Source organism: Pongo abelii, chromosome 16 (assembly GCF_028885655.2).
Source record: "Pongo abelii isolate AG06213 chromosome 16, NHGRI_mPonAbe1-v2.0_pri, whole genome shotgun sequence".
NCBI classification, from domain to species: Eukaryota; Metazoa; Chordata; class Mammalia; order Primates; family Hominidae; genus Pongo; species Pongo abelii.
The window spans coordinates 28,711,071-28,735,111 of record NC_072001.2 but is presented as its reverse complement, the minus strand read 5'-3'; the positions used below and the strand labels follow the sequence as shown (position 1 = coordinate 28,735,111).

Here is a 24,041-nt window from a genome sequence, read left to right as displayed (position 1 = left end):
GCCCTGTCCCCCGGGGAGACTCCTGGGCTCAGCCAGCGTGGCGTGGATCTGGGAGAAACGAGGGTGGAGAAGAGCAAAGAGGACCCCTGGCTGCCTGACTGCAGGGCTCATGGGGCTGCGCTTGTTCGCCGCCTTTTCTCCATCGCTCAGACCCTCACTTCCCAGCCAGTGCAGGTTTCTGCCCCCTCAGTCCTTTTGCAGGTGTAGGTGGGCTCCATGGACAAGAAACCTCAGATCTGCCGGCTCCTCTCCACCTGGCGCCCACACAGGTGAGGCTGGGAGCAGCCTGAAGGGAAGTGCGGGCGCGGGGGTCGCAGCTGCGCAGTGAGGGGACCCGAGGCTGCTGCGCAGGCTGGGGTTGGGGGCGGGAGCCAGGCCCACGTGGGGCGTGAGGGCCGCGGGTGGAGGGCGAGGCTGACAGGGAGTGAGGGAGGAGGGTGGAGGGCGGCGATGGGAGGGCGAGGCTGACGGGGCAGAGGGCGGTGAGATCTACAGGGGAACTAAGGGCGGATGTCTGCGGGGTCAGCGTTGGGCTTTCCGGGTCGCTTATCCGCGAAAGCGCGCTTGTTCCTGCGGCGGTGCCTGCCTGTGTCGTCGTCCCTGTTTGTTCTTCAAACCTCAGGATTTCTCCGTGTTTCCCAGACCGTAACGTACTTTTAAAAAGCTTTCTTTCTGTCAAATATGCCCTTTTATATTATGGACATAACAATTGTTACTTGCCTACGTTTTCTATTTGTGAATTATTCATAGATAAAGAATTTACCAAAACGTTTATTTCTAGTTGACACATTGCGTATATTTATGGAAAACAGTGTGATATTTTGATTCTTGTATTCATTGGGGAAGATTCCATCAAGCTAATTAACATGTGCCTCAACTCACCAGCTAATACTTTATGGCGAGAACACTAAAAATCTATTATTTAGCTATTCTAAAATATACAGCATGACTTCGGAGGAAAGGATACTGCCCGGCCTCAGTAGCCCGAGACTGATCATTTCTGAAGCGCGGGGTCCCCACTTCTGAGGGGGTCATGGCTTCATTCCCCTAAGCAAGGCGGGTGTTGGGGGTGCTTTGTTTGCCCTGTTAATTTTGGATGCGTCTGTGTTCTGAGAACTATTAAGATAATATGTGTTTGAAATATCCAGTTGCTTTAACTTTTCCTTTGTTTTAGTCTGTTAACAACGTTATCGCTTTTCTTTTACTGACTTTAGATTTAATATATTCTTCTTTTTCTAGGTTCCAAAGGTGGCAACACAGGTGACAGATTTTTGGTCTTTTCATCGTTTCCTATGTATGTGTTCAATGGTATTTATTTGTCTATATTGTCTGCTTTCCTTTCATCCTACAAATTTTGATAAACTGTGTTTTTATTTTCAATTAGTTAATTTAAAAAAATTTCTCTGGAGATATCTTCTTCGACCCATATATTATATGGAAGCGTGTTGTTTAATCTCAGTGCATTTTGGGATATTACAGTTATCATTCCAGTTATCCTTTGATTTCTATTTTAATTCCACTGTGGTCTTAGAGCTGACATTGCATGATTTACTTTTTAAAAATTGTTAGGATATTTTTTGTCCAGAAATGTGGCACATTTTGCTGAATATTCCATGTGAGCTTAAGAAGAATGTGTCATCTGGAGTAGTTGAGGGAAGGAGACTGTAGGTGTCAGTTATGCCCAGTTGCTTGGTGCTGTTGAGTTCAGCTTTTCCCTCCTGAATTACTTCCTGCTAGATCTGTCAGTATCTAATATAGAGTGTTAATGTTTCCAACTATAATACTGAATTCATCTTTTTCCTTGTGGTTCTGTTGATTTCTGTCTCATAGTTTATGCTCTGTTATCAGGCTCATAGGCTTTAAGAATTATGACATCTTCTTGGAAGAATGGCTCTTCATCTCTATGTAATGCCCTTCTTTATTCCTGATAACTTTTCTTGCTTTGAAGTCTGCTCTGCCTGTAATTCATATAGCTCCTTGTTTATTTTGATTAGAGTTAGCATCATACATTTTGTTCCATTCATTTACTTTTATTTGTCTTTATATTTGGGTGGGGCTTATAAATAACAGTTGCGTCTTGTTTTTTGATTCACTTTGTAAATCTGTGTCTTTTACTTGGTGCAGTTAGACCATTGTCATTCAAAATGGTAAGCGATGCAGCTGGATTAATATTTATCATATTTGTCAATGTTTTCGATTTGTTGTCCTTGTTCCTTCTTCCTATTTTCATCTTCCATTCATTTTCTGCCTTTTGTGGTTCTCATTGAGCATTTTATATTTTTGCATCTCTCGTGTTTCTAAAAATATCAGTTATATATAATTTTAACTTTTTGTTGGTTTAACATTTTTATATTCTTAGTTTATTATAAGAGAAAACAATTTCTTGAAAATAATAGAAAAATTATTAAATAATATAAGCCTATGCATATATCTTATGTATAAGTATATATGTGTACAGATATATGCACATGTGCATGTGTGTTTGTATATGTATACACACACATATATATATGAAGTGGATATCAGCAATAATGCAAAGGACAGGAGAAGGGAATTAAGATTATTTGTTATTATAAGATACAGTAACTGTGAAGCAATATAACTTTATTTGAAAAGTAGCTCAGTTTAGTATTTTTTTATTTTTTATATTTTTTATGTGATTTTGATTTTTTTAACTTTATATATTTAAATTTAGGTTTGTGGATACATGTATAGTTTTCTATATAGGTAATCTTATGTAATGGAGATTTATTGTACAGATCATTTTATCACCCAGGTACTAACCCTACTAGCCAATATTTACTTTTGCTGCTCCTCTCCCTCCTTCTACCCTTCACTTACAACTAGGCCCCAGTGTCCTTTGTTCCGTTCTTTGTGTTCATGAGTTCTCATCATTTAGCTCCCACTTAAAAGTGAGAATATGTGATAATTTGGCATTCTGCTCCTGTATTAGTTTGCTAAGGATAATAGCTTCTAGCTCCATTCATGTTCCTGTAAAAGACATGATCTCATTTTTTTTTCAGCTACGTAGTATTCCATGATATGAAATGTATCACATTTTCTTTATCCAACCTGTCATTGATGGGCATTTAAGTTGATTCCATGTCTTTTTTCTTGTAAGTAGTGCTCCAGTGAACATTCATGTGGATGTGTCTTTTTGGAAGAATGATTTCTATTCCTCTGGGTATATACCCTGTAATGGGATTGCTGAGTTGAATGGTAGTTCTGATTTTAGCTCTTTTAGGAATTGACATATTGCTTTGCACAATGGTTGAATGAACTTACACTCCTACCAACAGTGTGTAAGTGACTCTTTTTATCTGCAACATCCCCAGCATCTGTTATTTTGACTTTTTAATAATAGCCATTCTGACTGGTGTGAGATAGTATCTCATTGTGGTTTTGATTTGCATTTCTCTAGTGATCAGTGATATTGAGCTTTTATTCATATGCTTGTTGGCTGCATGTGTGTCCTGTTTTGAAAATTGTCTGTTCTTATCCTTTGCTATTTTTTTTTCTTTTCTGGGACCAGGTCTCACTCTGTCACCCACGCTGGAGTGCAATGGCGCGATCTCGGCTCACTGCAACCTCCGCCTCCCAGGTTCAAGCGATTCTCCTGTCTCCCCCTCCCAAGTAGCTGGGACTACAGGTGCATGCCATCACACCCGGCTGATTTTTTGTATTTTTAGTAGAGACAGGTTTTCACCATGTTAGCCGGGATGGTCTCAATCTCCTGACCTTCTGATCCGCCCACCTTGGCCTCCCAAAGTGCTGGGATTACAGGCATGAACCACCACGCCCAGTTCTTTGCCTACTTTTTAATGGGGTTGTTTGTTTTTCTCTTGTAAATTTCTTTAAGTTTTTTATAGATGCTGGATATTATACTTTCATCAGATGCATAGCTTGCAAATATTTTCTCCCATTCTATAGTTTGTCTGTTCACTCTGATGATAGTTTCTTTTGCTATGCAAAGCTCTTCAGTTTAATTGGATCACATTTGCAAATTTTTGCTTTTGTTGCAATTGCTTTCAGAGTTTTTATTATGAAATCTTTGCCTATTCCTATATCCAGGATGGTATTGCCTAGGTTGTCTTCCAGGGTTTTTATAATTTAGGGTTTTACATTTAATTCTTTAATCCATCTTGAGTTAATTTTTGTATATGGTGTAAGGAAGGGGTCCAGTTTCAGTCTTCTGCATATGGCTAGCCAGTTCTCCCAGCACCGTTTATTGATAAGAGAGTCTTTTCCCTATTGCTTGTTTTTGTCAGCTTTGTCAAAGATCAGATGGTCACAGGTGTGCAGCCTTATTTCCAGGCTCTCTGTTCTGTTCAAGTGGTCTATGTGCCTGCTGTTGTACCAGCACCATGCTGTTTGGTTACTTTATCCCTGTAGTATATTTTGAAGTCAGGTAACATGATGCCTCCAGCTTTGTTCTTTTTGTTTATGATTGCCTTGGCTATTGGGGCTCTTTTTTGGTTCCATATGAAATTTAACACAGTTTTTTTCCAGTTCTGTGAAGAATGTCATTAGTAGTTTGGTAGGAATGGCATTTAATCTGTAAACTTCTTTGGGCAGTATGGTTAGTTTTAAATATAATATTTCCAACTGTAGAACAGTCTATTGCACAAAAAGCCTCTTACCTTCCTGGCTGTTGGCCATTGGCTGAATAAAGTGCCTTGCCAAGGGGGCTTCTCTGACATGGCTTCATAAAATCCATCGAGAGAGACATTTCTAGCAAGACCAAAATCATCATCATATATAAGAATCCAAGTGACACTTCTATACCTTTGCACTATTCTATTGTTTCAAAGCAAGTCACAATTCCTGCTTAGACTCACTTGAGTGGGATTACAGTAGAAGGTTGTATATATGAGAAGGTGGGGATAAATGGGCACCGACTTAGAGTCTACGTGACACATGAGGTATTCTCCCATATGAAACCGTTTCCTGGCCTTCACTTCTTTTTCATGACCTTGACCCTTTTGAAAAGTGCCAGTCAGGTGTTTAATAGGATGTCCCACGATGTGGTTTCAGCTGATGTTTTCTCATGATTAAACTAGGAATATTAATGAATTAAACACCTTCACTTAAATCTCAAGATGAAAAAGACCTAAAGAATATAGTATTCAGAAATACTCAGAGAGGAAAAACTACTTTTAAAGTATGGAATAACAATTCACAATATAGTTAAGTTCAGTGCTTAAGGAAAACTGAGAAATTAAGGAGATGCACAAAGGAGGTATCAACAATATTGTTCATGATTGGTTTTTTTAAAGCTTGGGAGTGACATTAACAACAACAACAACAACAAAAAACAAGTTTTAAGGAAAGGTTTTACAAGGCCAGGCACAGTGGCTCACGCCTGTAATCCCAGTACTTTAGGAGACTGAGGCAGGCAGATCACCTGAGGTCAGGAGTTTGAGACCAACATGGCAAAACCCTGTCTCTAGTAAAAATACAAAAAATTAGCCTGGCATGGTGGTGGGTGATTGTAATCCCAGCTACTCGGGAGGCTCAGACAGGAGAATCGCTTGACCCCAGGAGGTGGAGGTTGCAGTAAGCCGAGATCACGCCACTGCACTCTGGCCTGGGCAACAGAGGGAGTCTCTGTCTCAAAAAACACAAAAACAAAAAACAGAAACAATAACAAAAAAAAAAAAACGGTTCTATGGTTTTACATTTACAGAACAGTTGCAAATCTAGTAGAGAGTTTCCATATACTCCATGCACAGTGTCCTTTATTATTAGTCTCATAGTATGAAACATTTGTCAAAATTAACCAACCAATATCGTGTATTATCATTGAGTACTATACATACTTTATTCTGATTTTTTAGTTTTTGCTTAATGTTAAGTTTATATTTTAGGATCTCTTCTAGGATATGTCACATTTAGATATTATGGCTTTATAGGCTCCATTGAATGTGATAGTTTCGCAGAGTTTCCTTGTTTTTGATGCCATTGACGTTTTTAATTTGGGATTTCTCTGATGTTTCTCTCATGATGAGACTGGACTTCTGGGCTTAAGGGAGGAATAATACAGATGAAAAGTACCATTCCTATCACATAATATCCAGGGCACAATTTTCAACAGGCTTTATCACTGTTAATGTTAATTTGATCACCTGGATAAAAATCTTTTAGCTCTAAAAATCTCTTCTGTAAAATTATTCTTTTTCTCCCTTTTCATGTTGTGTGTATGAAAAAAAGTCACTCTATACAACACACACTCAATACTGGGAGAATCATACACCACTGCTTTTTCTTTGAAATAAATTTATTAAAATTTCAATAGCTTTGGGATTACATGTAGTTTTTGGTTACATGCATGAATTGTATGGTGGTGAAGTCTGGGGCTTTTAGTGTACCTGTCACCCGAATAGTGTACATTTTACCTCATAGGTAATTTTTTATCCCTCACTGGCCTCCAACCCTCCTCCTTTCTGAATCTTTAATATCCATGATCCCCCTCTGCATGTTCCTGCATATCCATTGCTTACCCCAAACTTATAAGTGAGAACATGCAGTAATTGGTTTTCTGCTCCTGAGTTACTTCAATTATGATAATGGCCAAATTGCTTTGAAAAACATTATTTTGTTCTTTTCTATGGCTGAGTAGTATTCTGTAATATATGTACACACACACACACACACACACACACACACACATTTTCTTTATCCACTAATGGGTTGATGGGCACTTAGATTGATTTCATATTTTTGCAATTGTGAATTGTGGTGTGATAAACCTAGAAGTGTAAGTGCCTTTTTGATAGAATGACTGTGTGTGTGTGTGTGTGTGTGTGTGAGAGAGAGAGAGAGAAAGAGAGAGAGAGAGACGGTCTCACTTTGTCCTACAGGCTGGAGTGCAGTGGCCCAATCTTGTCTCACTGTAACCTCTGCCTCCTGGGTTCAAGGAATTCTTGTGCCTCAGCCACTGGAGGAGCTGGGACTGCAGGCATGACGGACCTGGCTAATTTTTGTATTTTTAGTAGAGATGGAGTTTTGCCTTGTTGGCCAGGCTGGTCTGGAACTCCTGGCCTCCAGTGATCCAGCTGCCTCTGCCTCCCAAAGTACTGGAATTACAAGTGTGAGCCTCTGCACCTGGCTGAAACCGCCTTTGCAAAATTATGACTGAGACAGTGAAAGAGATCTAACCTAACCGACTTCATCTTGCTTCTAACCTTTTAAGCAGCCCTAGTTCCTTCCTGGTCATAAGCTAAACTAACTTTGGGAGGAACTTACTTTACAGCTTATAGTTTAAAACAAAGACAATAACAGCCCTTTCTCAACACAAACCTCTTTCTTACCTGGAGACTAGACTGCCTTTGTAGGACTAACAAATTAGCCACATGATTAGAAATTATGGCTTAGGAGTCATGCAGCTGGAGGCTACAAGATTCTGACCCTCCCTAAACTGCTCCAAAGATCAGTGCTTGAGATATTTTGCAGACCCTGCACTTGATGGATCAGCTGGCACAACCCTGGTGGATAAACTGCCTGATCTGATCTTGTGGCCTCCACCCAGGAACTGACTCTGCATAAGAGGACAGCTTGGACTCCCTGTGATTCCATCTCTGATCTGACCAATCAGAACTCCCAACTCACTGGCCTTCCCCCACCCACCAAATTATCCTTAAAAACACTGATAACTGAATGTCCTGGGAGACTTTTTTGAGTAATAATAAAACTCCTCCAGTCTCCTGCACAGTTGGCTTTCTGTGAGTTACTCTTTCTCTATTGCAGTTCTCCTGTCTTGATAAATCAACTCTTTTAGGCAGCAGGTAAGGTGAACCCATTGGGTTGTTACACTGTATGTCATTTTCAGCATAGACTGTCTTCTTGAACATACATTTATTTTGTCCCACCCCAACCCCCAAAGGATGTGGCTAAGAAAAGAAAAAAAAAAAAAAGGTCCCAACATCTTTTCTTTTTCCTTCTGGATCTCCTTCTTTCTGGAAGCAGGGCGTCAGTGACAGGAACATTTTGACCCCGGCTCTTAGTCCCTCTTAGGTCTGTGGAAGCCTCAGAAGGCGTGGCCAGGCCAGGGCATCCTGGCTGAGCACAGGGCATTGGCACCTCCTCCCTCCCTGGCACTATGGAGACAACTCTGAGTACTGAAAGATGAAACTAACACACCTCAAGGAAGGATACGTACCTCGATGCATGCCACACAGACACACTTCCAGGATCTTTTTAAGATCTTACCCATGTTTTGCAAGGAAAAGCAACACAGAACTGAAGTGCCTTCAGTTATTTTAGGTGGGGCTATCTTGTACACGGCAGTCTGGGAGAGAGACTGGAAGGCAAGGGGAGGGGACAGCCAGTCCTTCCAGTTAGCAAAGTTCAGGCTCACTCACTGCTTCTAACTCACTGCTCACTCACTGCTTCTTAGATTAGGATACCCTGGGAATCAGCCACAATAATCTCAGACAAGGAACCATAAAAACCTGAAATGCACATTGGGTGCCAGCCAACAATGAAGCTTGGCTGCCAAGACAGAAAGTTGCTCCTTCTCTTCCTGCTACCTTGGATGTGCCAGGTTGTAATTTGCAAATGTATTGTCTGGCCCTTAAGGGTTGGCAGCTAATGATTGGTTGCAGAAGGAGCCTAGCCTAGGAGTGAGAGAGATGCCAGCACAAGAGAAACCTGCTGACTATGAGCCAGGAAGTGGGCTGTCACCAGACACCAAACCTGCTGGCGCCTTGATCTGGGACCTCCCAGTCTCCAGACTCCCCAGGGCCACTGTCATCTCCTGAAGCAATCACCACATGTTCCCATCACAGCTGATGGTGGCAACTAACCCATGCAGAGTACTGAAATGAGCCAGGCTCCGTCTGCCCTCTCGTGTGTAGTCACCCAGTTAATCCTGGCAGCAGTCCTGGGTTCTCTGCATTTCCAGAGTGCAAGTCTTCCAGTAACCACTGAAATGCTTTCTCAGGAGTTGACAACAACTCCTTAAAAACATTTCTCCCTACTTGGCACAGAGCACAGTGACACCAGAAACAGGCTTCCCTGGCCCCCAGCCCTGGCAGTGGCCGTGTCACTTCACTCAGGCCCAGGAAGAAGGCAGGCTCGGGTCTCCCGCTGGGCAGCAACACCTACCTTAACCCGGATTTCTCACTTGGGTGAACTCTTGGATCACCAGGCCCAGTCTGACGGAGTCTGTGGCAGATGCAATAAGGGCTTCGGGGCCGGGAAGTGGAGCTCACCCATGTGACAAGCCGGAGGTCGGGCACCCCTCCTTCACACCATCCGTGGGGACTTCCTCCCTCACACCATCCGTGGGAACTTCCTCCCTTCCCCAGCAGAACGCCACAGAGAACCAACCTGAGGGTGCCAAGAGGGTGAATTTCCCCCAAGTCCTCTGAAATATGTTGTCACGATTTGTAACAGGAAGCCGAGTGAGGAGCACAAAGTGCTTCCAGAGACTAGGTGTTGGGCCACATCCCTGGCCCGCATGTTGAGCCCCTGAACCAAAGTCTCTGCGACCACCACCTTTGCCTGTCTGCCCCAGTTTTCTGAGTATGTGCTCCGCAGACACTTGTGCGACAGGCCGCCAGCCACTCTCGCCTGTACTCCCGCAGCCCCAGCGGAGCTGCCACAGGCACCTCTTGCTCACCAGGTGTAATTTGCCTTTTATCCTGTGCAGCAGGCTGCAGAACGCGCCCCTCCGCTCCCTCCGTGTGAGGTTGCAAGGGGTCGGGTTCACCACTGAGGCTGCCTTTATGGAGAACCCTGCACTTGTCCCGAGCCTGAAACCCCCGAATTGCGGGGTCCAGAAAGACCGGAGGTGGCGCCTGATAGAATGACTTCTTTTCATTTGGGTCCGTACCCAGTGGTGGCATTGCTAGATTGAATGGTAGCTCTGCTTTTAAAAGTTCATTGAGAAATCTCCATACTGTTTACCATGCAGGTTATACTAATTTACATTCCCAGCAAGGGTGTCTAAGCATTCCCTTTTCACCTCATCCACACCAATATCTATCATTTATTGACTTTTTCATAATGGTCCTTCTGACTAGGGTAAGATTGGTATCGCATTGTGGTGTTAATTTGCATTCCCTGATGATTAGTGATGTTGACCATTTTTTTTTCATATGTTTGCTGGCCATTTGTATATATTCTTTTGTTTGTTCATGTCATTTCCCCACTTTTTAATGGGGTTATTGATTTTTTTCTTGCTAATTTGTTTGTGTTTCTTGTAGATTCTGGATTAGTCCTTTGCTGGATGGACAGTTTCCAAATATTTTCTCCCATTCTGTAGATTGTTTCTTTATTCTGTCGATTATTTCTTTTGCTGTGCAGAAGCTTTTCAGTTTCGCTAAGTCCCATTTATTTGTTTTTGTCGATGTTGTAGTTGCTTTCGGGGTCTTAGATTTGCCTAAGCCAATGTCTTTACGGTTTCATGTCTTACATTTAAGTCTTTAATCCATCTTGAGTTAGTTTTTATATATGGTGACAGATGAGGATCCAGTTTCATTCTTCTGCATGTGGCTATCTTATTTTCCCAGCACCTTTTGTTCAATGTGGTGTTCATTCCTCAGTGTATGTTTTTGTCTGCTTTGCTGAAAATCAGTTAATTGTAAGTATTTGGCTTCATTTCTGGGGTCTCTGTTCTGTTCCTCTGGTCTGTATGTCTACATTTATACCAGTACCATGTGAGTGCACCAGCAGATGTTGTAATGGACTGTGTTGGTTGACCGTGGGCCAGAAGGTGGCACTTGCAGGAGAGAGCCAGCTGCAGTCATGGTGGTGGGATTTATGCTTAACCTTTGTTACCCAGGGGAAGTAGTCAGCTGATGGGAAGTGGCACAGAACTCTGAAAAGTCCCTGTTCCTGTTCTGCTACTAGGACAGGTAGAGCAGCAAAGCCGAGTGTGGGCTGGGTCAGGACAGTCCATACTCTGCCTCTCCAAGTGTGGGTGTAAACAGAGGCCACAATGGGGTTCAGTGGAGAGTTCCCTGACCACTGGGATAATGTTCCAGGGAGGAGAACACCCTCTGCCACATGAGAGTCTGTAGATGGAGAGAGGGGTAGCAAGTGACTTGTCAGTTCCCACAACCTTAACACAGAAGGTCTTACGTATGCAGACTTCTGCTGGCAAACACCCACGACAGCCAGCTAAGTCCCAGGCAGTCTATGCTCAGAACACAAACCTGCCCCAGGCTGCAAGACTTCCCACTGGAGACTGAAAGTGAAACAGTAGCTCTGAGGCCACACCCCTTGATTTGACATGTGAAGCAGCAGTACCCAGCTCCCATGACCCTGGCACAAGAGTGCTTCCTGCACGCCCCTTGGTTCAGGCCTTAGGGGGTTCATCCTCTGCTCAATATTAGATCAAATACAAATCTTCGTTGGTCAGCTTCTCCCTCAGTTGGGAGCTTCTTCCAGTGCGTGACTGCTGCCTGGGTTACTTCAGTGATTTCTGCAAGATCTTCTATGAATTAGGGTCAGCAATATCTTCCTTTTGTCCATGCTGGGATCTGGGAGTGCACACACAGCACACCCAGGTGCCACTCCTTGTTTCATGGTCCCCTCCTCTCTAAGTCAGCTCCAGTGCTGGGCAGGGTTAAGGCGCTTCCCTGTGACCTCGACTGCCTGGTTCCCCAGTGGGAATGTATCACAGAGAGAGCCTCCCCCTTTTGCACTCTGAAGGCTCAGTTTCCCATCTGACACATGGTGGAAGTTGCTGCCTGCTGCTCCTTTCAAAGTATCCAAAGGTTCTTTCACTTTTTCTGTTGAGTTCCTGTGTTTGTTGGATATAAATTCACAGTGTGAATCTCTAGACACTGTTTTGCTCTTTCTAAGCAGGTGAGGCACACTAACAAAGTCTCTGATGTGCCATTTTGAAAAACAAAAAACAAAACAAAAAATGCTCCACTTTATGAGCAGAATGTCTACCAAAAGTTATTTGGACCTTTCATCCTGAAAGTGTCTATTCTCCTCCAATAATCGTTGTATTTGTGCAGTCATTTTTATCAGTATGCAAACATGGATATTTCTTTTACTCTTTCCTTCTACTACTTCATTTATTTGTTTAAATTGTTGCAGTGTTGGCTATTGGAAGGTGTTTCAGTTGGATCATTTGTCATTTTGAAACACTACCATAATTAAGCTTTGCTGTTGTTATGTGGTTGGTTGGTTGTTTGCACTGTTGTTTGGCATTTTATTTTTTCTGGCACTACTAGGTGCTTAAGCTAATTGTGTGGATTTCCTCACAAGCCTGGTATTAACCATTTTTTTTCACAGAGCCCTACTTCTTCTTATTGGAATATTGAATTAGTTATGGAGATCTGGGCCCTTGGCATATTCATTGCTCCTGTGGCATCTGTTGATTCGTGATCTTGTGTGCTGACAGAGCAAATACATCTATGTGTACTGATTCACACACACAGACACACACACAAATATTTTATCATATATCTGTATCTTTAAGTTAAACATAAATTCCTAATAATCCTCCAGCACGCCGTGATCTAATCCAGTACCACGTGAATCAGCGCACCTATTCCTGCTTACTTGTATGTAGCCTACCACACTAACAGTGATAAAGATGGTTCTGTTATTTAATCACATAATCCAAAAGACTTGTGTAAGTGGTTTCAGAATTAGAAATGTATATGGTCATGAGAAAGAACTTTACCAACTAAAGTTTTTATGGATAAATCTTTACCCTTTAGCCTCAGAATATCCACTTACTTGCTACGTTCCTTGGGTCAGCTGCTTTTCCCCCACTCCATTCAGTGACTTTATTTCACTGATGTGTTATTTAATTCTATTATGTGTATAGCCCCATGCTATCTGCTACGTACTGTAGAAGGTTTTTAATTTGTATATTTTAAGTTCACTTTTTGTATTATAAAGTTATTTAGGATTTATAAAATATAATCATGTATTTATCATTACAGTATGATACCAGAATAATTTCACTGCCTAGAGCAAATCTGCTGTACCTCACCAGTTTGACCTGCCACTTTTCCAAGCTCCCAGTAAATACCAAACATTTTATTATCTCTATACTTTTTCACATTGCAGAGTGTCACATAACCGAAATCACAGAAAGTATTTTGCCTTTTTAAATTTACTTTTTTTTGCAATATACCCTTTAGATTTGTGAAGTGTATCTCATGGTTGTTTAGAGTTGCATTTTCCTAATGACAGAAGGCTTAGGCCTCATATCATGTGCTTATTACTAGACATGACTATAGTATCTTTGGATACATGTCTAATCAGATAGTTCACCAATTTGATTGTGATATTTGCCTTTTTATTTTGAGTTGTAAAATATTTTATATATTGTGGCTAATAGATTCTTTTCTGCTATGTGATTGTGAAGATTTTCTTCTATTCCTTGTGTTATCTTTTTACTTTTAATTATGTACTTTGAAACTCAGAAGATTTTAATTCTTACAAAGTTAAATATATTCATGTTTTTTATTTCCTTTTTTTGGGCTTTAAGTATCATATCTTAGAAATTATAGGAGTTATTGTTTAACCTAAGACCCAAATTATGTATTTCTATATTATCTTCTAAGGATTTGGTCTATTTAGATCTTACATTTGGATATATGATTATTTTGAGCCAATTATGTATATGGTGTGAGTGAGAAGTTCAACTTGCTTGTGGCTGTTCAGTTCTCCTAGCAACATTTGTTACAAATATATTTTTCCATATTGAATTGGCTTGGCAACCTTATAAAATCATTTGACTATAAAGGTAAAAATTAATTTTCGGACATTCAATTCTACTATATTCCTTTGATCTGTATGTCTAAGTTTATACTATTATTGAGCCTTTAAAGATGATACTGAGTTTTTCATGGATGCCCTTTAAAATAAAGAAACTTTCCTTATAGGCTTAATTTGTTGTATACTGTTATCAGAAATGGATTTTGGATTTTTCAGGTGCCTTTCCTGCATCTTTTGAGATGATCATATGGCTTTTTTATTTTATTCTTATAGGGCATGACACCAATTATTTTGTATGTTGAACCAAATTTGCATTCCTCAGACAAATACCCTTGGTGATGGTGTATAATTCTTTTTACATTTGCTGATTCATATTGCTAGCATTTTATTGAAGACATTTACCCATTATTTATAAAACATATTGGTCTTAATTTTTCTTTCTTGAGATGTCTTGCTTTAGTTTTAATATCAGTGTAAACTAACTAATAGCATACATCAGGAAGTGATCTATTCTCCACTTTTACTGTTGTTTAAGTGTTTATGAAGAGTTTGTGATAGATTGTTATTAATTATTTTCAGGTTTGGAATTGTTCACCAGTGAAGTCATTTCAACCAGCACAGGGCCTTGACTCCTAACAACAATCTCATGAACTTGGAAGAGGATCCTTCCCCAGCTGAACCTTCACTTGAGACCTCGTCCTTGGCCATCATCTACATCTGGATTCATGATACAGAGAAACTGTGAGTAAGAGCCACTTATTATGTGAGAATTTATTATTCAGCAATAAATAATACACCTGACAGTCAATGCAATGTGGTCTCCTGGACAGAAAAATGACATTACTTAAAATCCTAGTAAAATATGGAAAAAGCCTATACTTCAATAAATAGTTTTGTGCCAACTATTTTTTAGGGCTCATGGTTAGATAATCTATTACATTGCATGTAATTCAAAGATATCTAAAGCTTTCTGTACTATCTGTGCATATTTCTGTGTATTTAAAATTATTTCAAAGAAAAAATATTTTTGAAAAAAGTATTAAATGTGATATCAAAATAATTGCAAAGCACAAACAGAATACCTTCAGCACAGGAGATGAAAGGGCACATAGAGAGAGAATAGCAAAGCATCTTTCCATATCGATTTACCAACTCAAACACAGGTACACTTGCTTCAGGAAGATCCCCCCCAAGTTCTAGAGACTCGTCCTCTTTCATCTTCTTCATCATATTCCGCATTTTTGAGTCACCAGTTTTAGCATCTTGTGCTAACTACATAACCAGTTTTTGAAAAACAGATGCCTGTTACTCACATGTCTCAAAAAGCCCCATTTTCAGATATTATTTAGCAGGACTCCAACAAACAGACCAGAATTTATTGAGAGCTTGCTCTCAGGAGTGCCTTAATGCCAACACGACTATGTTGATAACACATCCTCTTGTGAGTGAAGCATTCATACAGAATGAGTCGCTGAAACTCAATAAGATATACCTACTGTACAAGAAAGGTAATAATCAGTATAATGCTCTAAAATTATTCTGGGGACATAGGGGACATGTGTCCAAGATTTATGAGATGTGAGCAACCAAGAGAGCGTGAACACTGATATTTTACAAGTGCTCCAAATCAGTAGATGGACATTTGATTTTCCAGTTAGGGCTGCAGTCAGAGTCTCTTGGCTTCAATAAAGTACACGGAGAATTTCAATGACAGATCTTGGTTAAAATAACAACAATAATAACAACCCGTCATCTATGATATTGTAGCCTGGCACCATTTAACTTAATTTTACTGCATATAAATAGCAACCCTATACTCCATGCAGACTAGAATGGCAGTGGAATTTATGTAGTGAAGAAAGTGACAAATTATTTTCCAAATATAAAGCAAACTTAAGGTTTTATAGGGAAACAAATGGAGGTAAACATATTTTTAATCCTTATTTTTCTGATAATTTTGTTCTGCTCTTATAAACAGAAAGCTCCACTTTCATTATTTTATAATATAGTGAGTTTATCAGCCACATGTATGAAAATTGTATGGTAAAAGTAGGTTTGTGTCGACTTGGTTGGTTCATTCGACTTATACACATCATTTACTTTATTTCAAATGGTTATTTTTTAAGCCTTGGTTTTGGTACAACATGTAAAGGCGTCAGTATTTGTGCAATATTAAATCTTCATTCAAGTAACTTTTCTTTGTGTCTTTGCCTTTGTTTATGCATTGCTCCTGTACTTCTGTGAACCATATGTCACTGAGTGATGATGACAGTAGCAGTCCAGCCTGCATGGATGCTGACATGGATGCTGTCTGCCATTCTTAGCACTGGATGTGAAGAAATGCTAGATGCAATCCAGCCAATCTATACTCGACTCTCAGTTCCATCTTCTCAACTCACAGTGTCTTCCAAAGTCCATGCCACACCACAGCCTGGAACATCTCCCAAAGTGGTATCTTGAGGCAGTGGTAGAGCTCATGTCACAGTATTGTATGTCTCAGGTATCACTGTCCTTCACTGTTTGATATAATCTCTTTTACAAACCATTGTTCCATACACTTTGCCCCTTTTGTGTTTGTTTATACATGTGGAATGGCATGTCTAAACCTCACAGTGAGGATATTAGAATAGGGTTCTGCATATCTAGAGGTGAGTATCATTGGGAAGCATCTTAGAACCTACCTGCCACATCAGGTCCTGTCTAATCTGTATCAGTTTCTGGGTCTTCACTTATTTTTTTCACCTTGATCTTAGTGAAAAGAACTTGTCAGGTGTTCCATAGGATGTATCACAATATGGATTTGTTATATTTTTTCATAATTTGAGTAAGATTAAACATTAATTTATATACATATTTATCTAATGTTGAAGACAAAAAAATACCTGAACAATATATTATTTAGAAATACAAATTTAGAAAATAATAATGAAGAATGAGGCTGGGCATGGTGGCTCATGCCTGTAATCCCAGCAATTTGGGAAGTATTTAAGTACTTCCCAAAGTATTTAAGGGCAAGTCAGTGCTGATAGACAGCAATGTTTTATTGAACAGTACTATTCCTTAAAGAGCAGGGCTAACTCATAGGCATTGCATTGGTTGGTAACCTATGGGCTCTTGTCAACTATCTTTACACTAAGGTAAACCCACTTTCAATTACATGTATATTGAGGGGTGGATCAATGAAATTTGATGGGCAGGTTATTCAGAACTTTCCAGGACAGGAGTGGTAATTTCTGGGTTGTTTCCATGGAAAGAGGTGGTAAATTCTGGGTTGTGGGCATGGAATTTGTAAACAGTCATGGCACTGGAGGGAATGCCTCATGCCAGTGAGCAATGAGGACAGCCAGGGATCCCTGTGTCTCTTTTTGCCAGTTTCTTCACTGTATGCTGTCTGGACCAGATCTTGGTCCAGATCTTGGTTTTGATCAGCAGGGTTGTGACTAGAAAACAACTTGCCAGTCTCCTACCTCATAATGGCAAAAGGCATTGAGTGTCTTTTCATGTGATTTGGATATGACTGTAGCTTTTCTGGAGAATTGCGTATTTGAATAAATTCCATTTTTGATTGAGATATTTGCCTTTTTATTTTTGAGCTCTAAGATGTTGTCATATATATGATTAACAATAGACCATTATCACCTAGAAAATTTGCAAATATTTGGTTTTTAATTTAACTTTTAAGTTTCAGGGTACAAGTGCACATTTGTTACATAGGTAAACTTGTGTTATGGTGGTTTGATGTAGATTATTTCATCACCAACGTACTAAGCCTAGTACCCATCAGTTACTTTTTCTGATCCTGTCTCGTCGCCCACCCTCCACCATCTGATAGGCCTCAGTGTGTGTTGTTCCCCACTGTGTGTTTATGTGTTCTTGTCATTTACCTCCCACTTACAAGATATTGTATTTGGTTTTTGGTTTTTGGTTTTCTGTTTATGGTATTTGGTTTTCTGTTCCTGCATTAGTTTGCTAAGGATAATAGCCTCCAGCTCCATCTATTTTCCTGTAAAGGACATGATATTCTTTTTTATGGCTACGTAGTGTTCCATGGTGTATATGTACCACATTTTCTTTATGCAGTCCACCATTGATGGGCATTTAGGTTGATTCCATGTTCTTTCTATTGTGAATAGTGCTGCAATGAACATATGCATGCATGTGTCTTCTTCATAGAACACTTTTTATTTCTTTGGGTATATGCTCAGTAATGGGATTGCTGGGTAAAATAATATTTCTGTTTTTAGGTCTTTGTGGAATCCCCACACTGCCTTCCACAATGGTTGAACTAATTTAGACGTCCACCAACGGTGTGTAAGTAATTCCTTTGTTCTGCAACCTTGCCAGCATCTGTTATTTCTTGACTTTTTAATAATAGCCATTGTGACTGGTGTTAGATGGTATCACATTGTGGTTTTGATTTGCATTTCTTTAAGGATCAGTGAGGTTGAGCTTTTCTTCATATGATTGTTAGCCGCATATGTATCTTCTGTTGAAAGTGTCTGTTGATGTCCTTTGCCCTGTTTTTTATAGGGTTGGTTTTTTTTTCTTGAACATTTGTTTAAGTTTCTTATAGATGCTGGATATTAGACCTTGGTCAGATGCATAGTTGGCAAAACTTTGCTCCCATTCTGTAGGTTGTCTGTTCATTCTGTTGATAGTTTTCTTTTGCTGTGCAGAAGCTGTTAAGTTTAATTAGATTTCATTTTCCAATTTTTGCTTTTGTTTGCAAATATTTACTCGCATTCTTTGGGTGTCTTTATTTTTGATGGTGTAGCATGAATCACAAAAGTTTCAAATTCTAATGAGGTTTAATATACCTGTTTTTTCTTCTTCCCTTTTGCTTTCAGCATCATATCTTAGAAAAGAGTGTTTAACCTAAGACCAGGAAGATGTATTCCTGTGTATTTTCTATATTTTGGGCCTGTTTAGCTATTATATATAGATATATGATCATTTTGAGTCAATTACATTTTCAGTGTGAGGCAGGAGTTCGACTTGCATGGAGTACGCACTTGTTTCAGAAATATTTTATTAAAAATATTTATCCATATATAATTTGGTGACATTATCAAATTGTTTCACTATAAATGTAAATATTCACTTTTGAACACGATATTCTATTACATTGATCAACATCTGTATTCTTATACTAGTACCATAAATCTTGATTACTATTACTTTGTAGTGAGTTTTGAAGTCAGGAAGTATGTATCTCCCATGGAACCTTTTTTCTTCTTTCTCAAAATTCTTTAGGCTGCTCTGGGTCTATTACATTATATATGAATTTTAGATAAACTTTGTGAATTTAGAGAAAGGAAATGTCACCTGGGATTTTGATAGAGGTTGCATTAAATCTATAGATCCATTTGGAAAATATTCCCAGGCTAACAGCATTAACCTTTATAAGCAATGAATAGTCAAAGGTTTTTTTCCATTTGTTTTCAAAATGTTTTCCATAGTTTTTGTGTATATATCTTATACTTAACTTGATAAACTTATTTTTGATGTCATCTCAAATGGAACATTCTGAATTTTTTTAGATTGTTAATTTCTAGCATATAGAAATTCAGAGGATTTTATATATATTGACCTTATATACTGCAAGTTTGTTGAACTCATTTCTAAATTCTAACCATATTTGATTAGAGCCATTTGGAAATTTTATACATAAGATCATGTCATATGCCCACAGACATAGTTTGACTTCCTTTCCATACTGGAAGCCTTACATTTATTTTTCTAGACTAATTGCCATGTCTATATCCTCCAGTACAGTGTTGAAAACAAGTGTCAAGAGTGGAAATCCTTGTCTTGTTTCTAATCTTGGAGAAATTAGTGAACCTTTCAGATAACTTATGATCATATGTTGGTTTTTCATGGATCCGCGTTAAAAGGAAAACAGTTCCCTTATCTGCCTCATTTGCTGCATGTCTTTCTCATAGGGAGTTTGAGAATTCTCAAGTGCCTATGCATCTTCTGAGATGATTATGTGGTTTTTGATCTTTATTATATGAATATAGTGCATAGCACTAGTTGTATGTTGAAACAAATTTTGCTTTCCTGATGTAAATACCCTTGGCATAATGTATAATACCTTTTACATGTTTCTGGTTTGCTTTACTAATATTTCCTTGATGATTTTTGCCCCTGTATTCATAAGGTATAGTGTTCTTCATTTTCCATATTTGAAATGGCTTTATCTAGCTGTGGTATCAGAGTAAAGTAACTCAGTATAGAATGGGAAATCATGCCTTCTCCACTTTTTTGGAATAATTAGTAATAAATTAGTATTAATTGTTTAAGTGATTCTAATAATTCACTAATGAATTCTTCTTGATGAGGTCAGAGAGGTTAATCCTAAGAACAGTTACATGAGCTTGGAAGGAGACCCTTCCCCAGCTGAGCCTTAGCCTGGGCCATCACCTACATCTGGACTGAAGAACCAGAGAAACTGTGAGTAATATGTGTGTGGTTTTGAACCACTAAGATGTGTAGGAATTTGTTATGCACCAAGTCTTAGGTAATATACCTGACAGTAATTGCAATGTGGTATTCTAGATTAGGTCTTGAAACAGATAAATATATCATTATTAGAAATTCTGAGGCTGAGTGTGGTGGCTCACACCTGTAATCCCAACACTTTGGGAGGCTGAGGCGGGCAGATAACGAGTTCAGGAGATCGAGACCATCCTGGCGAACGTGGTGAAACCCTGTCTCTAATAAAAATACAAAAATTTAGCCAAGTATGGTGGCAGGCGCCTGTAGTCCCTGCTACTCAGGAGGCTGAGGCAGGAGAATGGCCAGAACCCGGGAGGCGGAGCTTGCAGTGAGCCAAGATTGCGCCACTGCATTCCAGCCTGGGCGACAGAGCGTGACTCCATCTCAAAAACAAAACAAAACAAAAACAAAAAGAAATTCTGGTAAAATATGAAGGAAGTCTGTAGATCAGTTAATAGTTTTGAAGCAGTGAAATTCTTAGTTTTCATGAATGTACTATGGTTATAATAGTAACATTCTAGTTAGCTGAAGGGTATATGCAACTGTCTGTTCTACCTGTGTATCTTTTTGTAAGTCTGCAATTATTTCAAAATAAATTTGTTTTTTAAAAGTATTATATTTTTTAAAAGAAAACAAAGACATAAGCAAAAGACTTTGGCTTCCAGAGATGAATGGGCACATATGGAGAGAAAACCAATCTAGCATTTTTTATCTAGTTGCCTTTCCAAACCCAAGTGCACCTGCTTCAAGAAGGCACCATCAAGCTCTAGGGACTGTCATCCTTTTTCTCCTTCTCCATTACCCACTCAGCAGTTGGAGTGTCAGCAACCACTTATTCAGAAAAAGCTGCCTTTCCTTCACATATCCCAGAAATCCCCATGTGTGGACATCATTTAGCAGTGTATATTCAGGATCCCACTGAAGCATTTCTGGGAGATATGACTCTCAGATATTAGAAGCCAAGAATAAGAAATTTCAGTGACAGGGAACATAAATCATATTTCTGCATTCAGGATAATGTTTTCTTGGTACAGGGATTTCTTCTTCAAGTAATCAAAAGACAACTGTACCTTCAAACCTTTCAGAAAAATATGTTCTAATTTAGTTTTTTTCATTCTACAGACTCCATCAGGAATTGTTTGGGACCGTGCATTCTGTTGACACTCACGTTGTGGAATTATGTTGCCCACTGCCAACCCTAAAGCCACCAAGGTAGCAGGTAAGCAGAGTACAAAAAATGTTTCTAATAAATTGGTTTAGGCCAGTCCCTACTTACAGAGACCTGGATATGAATCTTTTACACAACAGATTTTTTGCAGTTGGATGCTAGTGAGTGGAGAAAGCAGCTGACAAAGTACTGAGCAATGAGTCCCCAGACAAACTCTAACTGCATGGAAGATGTGATTTCCCACAGTTCCTTAGAGGCTGGCCTGAACACCACAATTCTAAAAGAGATACCATTTAAGAGAAACCAAATTCTAGACCAGATCATGAGGCAAACACCCAACACTTTGTCTCCACACTCTAACCTGATTAGAAGTTGGAGTTCAATGAAAGAATGTCTTAGATATTTGAGGGCATGACTTTATCTTTATTTAATTTAGCCTTGCTGGAATTTAAAACTGTAGGGCAAAATTCAGTCAACCTCCTAAATTATGTGAGTTTTTGTTTTTGTATGTGAATTTCTGCATACACTTAAGGAAACTCCCATAGTTTAGGAGGTTGACTGAATTTTGGGTATACAGAAACTCATACTTTATGTGTTTCTTCTTCAATCAGTGTATTCCTGAGGGAAAACCAAAACCAATCCTCAAATCCAGGTACCCAAATCAGGGTTGAGCAGAGTAGCAAGGGGGCAGATTAAAACATTTTATAAAGACCATTATGCATCTACTTCTGCAGTGACTAATTGTAAAGTCATTTCTATGATCACCAACCATATGGCAAATGGAAATGAAGAAAAAAGAGCTACATAAATGTTATAGCTGAAAGAATGGAATTTATAATGAAGCTTACAAGGATCATTGGTCATATTCCTAAGATTACAGTGGGAAGTCTCAAGATACAGCTTTTTCTAGGTCTTTAGAAAGCTATCACTCCAGTGAATTTTTCAAGTAACTCTTTATAATTTCTATCTTTTTCCTCAATGGATTTCTTAAACCATAGTTCATAAAACTACGTTTCCATGCATAACAGAAGAATTATAGTATTCCACTAATAACTCTAATGTCTCTAATAGCTATCTAGAATGTAAATGCACTTGGTAAACTTATGTGATAAGATTTAAGCATATTTCTTCAATAACAGATAAGAATACAGTTGATGAGCCACCATAATCTAACACTGAGAAATGGGCAGTCACAGAGGACAGTGTATTCCATTCATCATAGAGGGCACATTTTCACGTTTATGAAACACAGATGCACCTTAAATTTGATAGTGTTAAAACATTATTGACGAGAAAGCAACCATAATGTGATTGTCCTTATTTACATATACATGAGCTTGGTCTATAAACCTTCCATTGACATTTTCAGGTCGTATCATCAACATCGTATCTTGCATAGGGGGTTTCAGAAGGTTGGAAAGATAAACTCACAGGAGCAACAACATAGGAATCTCGCAGGAAGTGCAGCATCACCAAAGCTTCAGATTAGCACAGGTGATAATAATATGGGGAAAATCAATCATGGGCAGATGAGTTGAAGAGTGATGCAGGGGAGTTACATCTCAATGAGATAAAATTTAGGAAAACTTTTGTCAATGTATTTTTCGTGTATGTTCCATCCCATGTAGGAATGACACAAGACAAATATCCACATGTATGCACATTGAATATATTTTTTCCAGTAATTGTAATGTTTTTATATTATTACTATGTGATTTATTTATAAGTGATAAAAGTACTAGTTTCTTCATTTGTTAGTGGTTTTGTTCTTCCATTCTGTTGTATGAAATAATGACATGTTACAATTGACGCAAATGATATATCTCGTAATTTATTAGAAAATTAATTTTTAGGGGTTATTATAGGCTTGGTAATATACTACAAGCTTTATATGTTATCATTTCATACAATCCACACTGACATCTCATGAAGTAAGCACGATTTTCACTTCTGTGGTCCCTTTCGGAGTCTGAGCTGACTTTCTTCAGTAAAGGTATAAAGGAACCTTGAGTTTGATACTGTCTGCCCCACAGTCTTTGCTCACTTTGACTATGTAGAATGTGTCTTGTCTTACATTGTAAATGATTTTCAGGTCTAGTTAGACAGCTCAGCCTACCCTCTGTCATGAAGATATTTTCCTAAATTGTTTTCTGAATACTCCATTATTTTTATATTTAAGCCTATGAACCAAGTAGAATTGATTTTGTGTGTATGTGAGGTCAAAGGTCAGATCTTGGTTGTTCCCTGTGGATATTCAATTTCCTGGAACAGTTTAATAAAAATTGATCTTTCCCCCATGCATCAATGTATAAATAAATTTTTATATATGTATATGTCTGCATTCTGGCTCTGTTTTTATTTTTTAAGTTACTGGTTGTTTCTTCTATCTTTGTGCAAATTCCACACTATCTTATTATTATCATTATTATTATCCTTTTTTTGATACAGAGTCACTCTGTTGTCCAGGCTGGAGTGCTATGGTGCAATCATGGCTCACTGCAACCTCCTTCTCCCGGGTACAAGTGATTCTTGTGCCTCAGCCTCCCGAGTAATGGATTATAGGTGTGCGCCACCACACCCGGCTAATTGTTTTGTATTTTTAGTAGAGACGGAGTTTCACCATGTTGGCTAGGCTGGCCGCGAACTCCTGACCTCAGTGATCTGCCCGCCTCAGCCTCCCAAC

At 39.1% G+C, this 24,041-nt stretch overlaps 1 long non-coding RNA gene across 1 annotated transcript in view; it reads left to right on the top strand.

The window, feature by feature from the left end:
* Nucleotides 1-388: 388 nt before the first annotated feature.
* LOC129050418 (uncharacterized) overlaps nucleotides 389-24,041 on the top strand; it is a 32,214-nt gene continuing 8,561 nt past the window's right edge. Inside the window, exons 1-9 of the long non-coding RNA XR_008514049.2 lie at nucleotides 389-650; nucleotides 1,240-1,294; nucleotides 12,912-12,992; nucleotides 14,272-14,433; nucleotides 15,965-16,192; nucleotides 17,937-17,999; nucleotides 20,034-20,145; nucleotides 21,313-21,409; nucleotides 22,728-22,852. This is a non-coding gene — a long non-coding RNA (uncharacterized LOC129050418). The remainder of the gene's footprint in view (nucleotides 651-1,239; nucleotides 1,295-12,911; nucleotides 12,993-14,271; nucleotides 14,434-15,964; nucleotides 16,193-17,936; nucleotides 18,000-20,033; nucleotides 20,146-21,312; nucleotides 21,410-22,727; nucleotides 22,853-24,041) is intronic.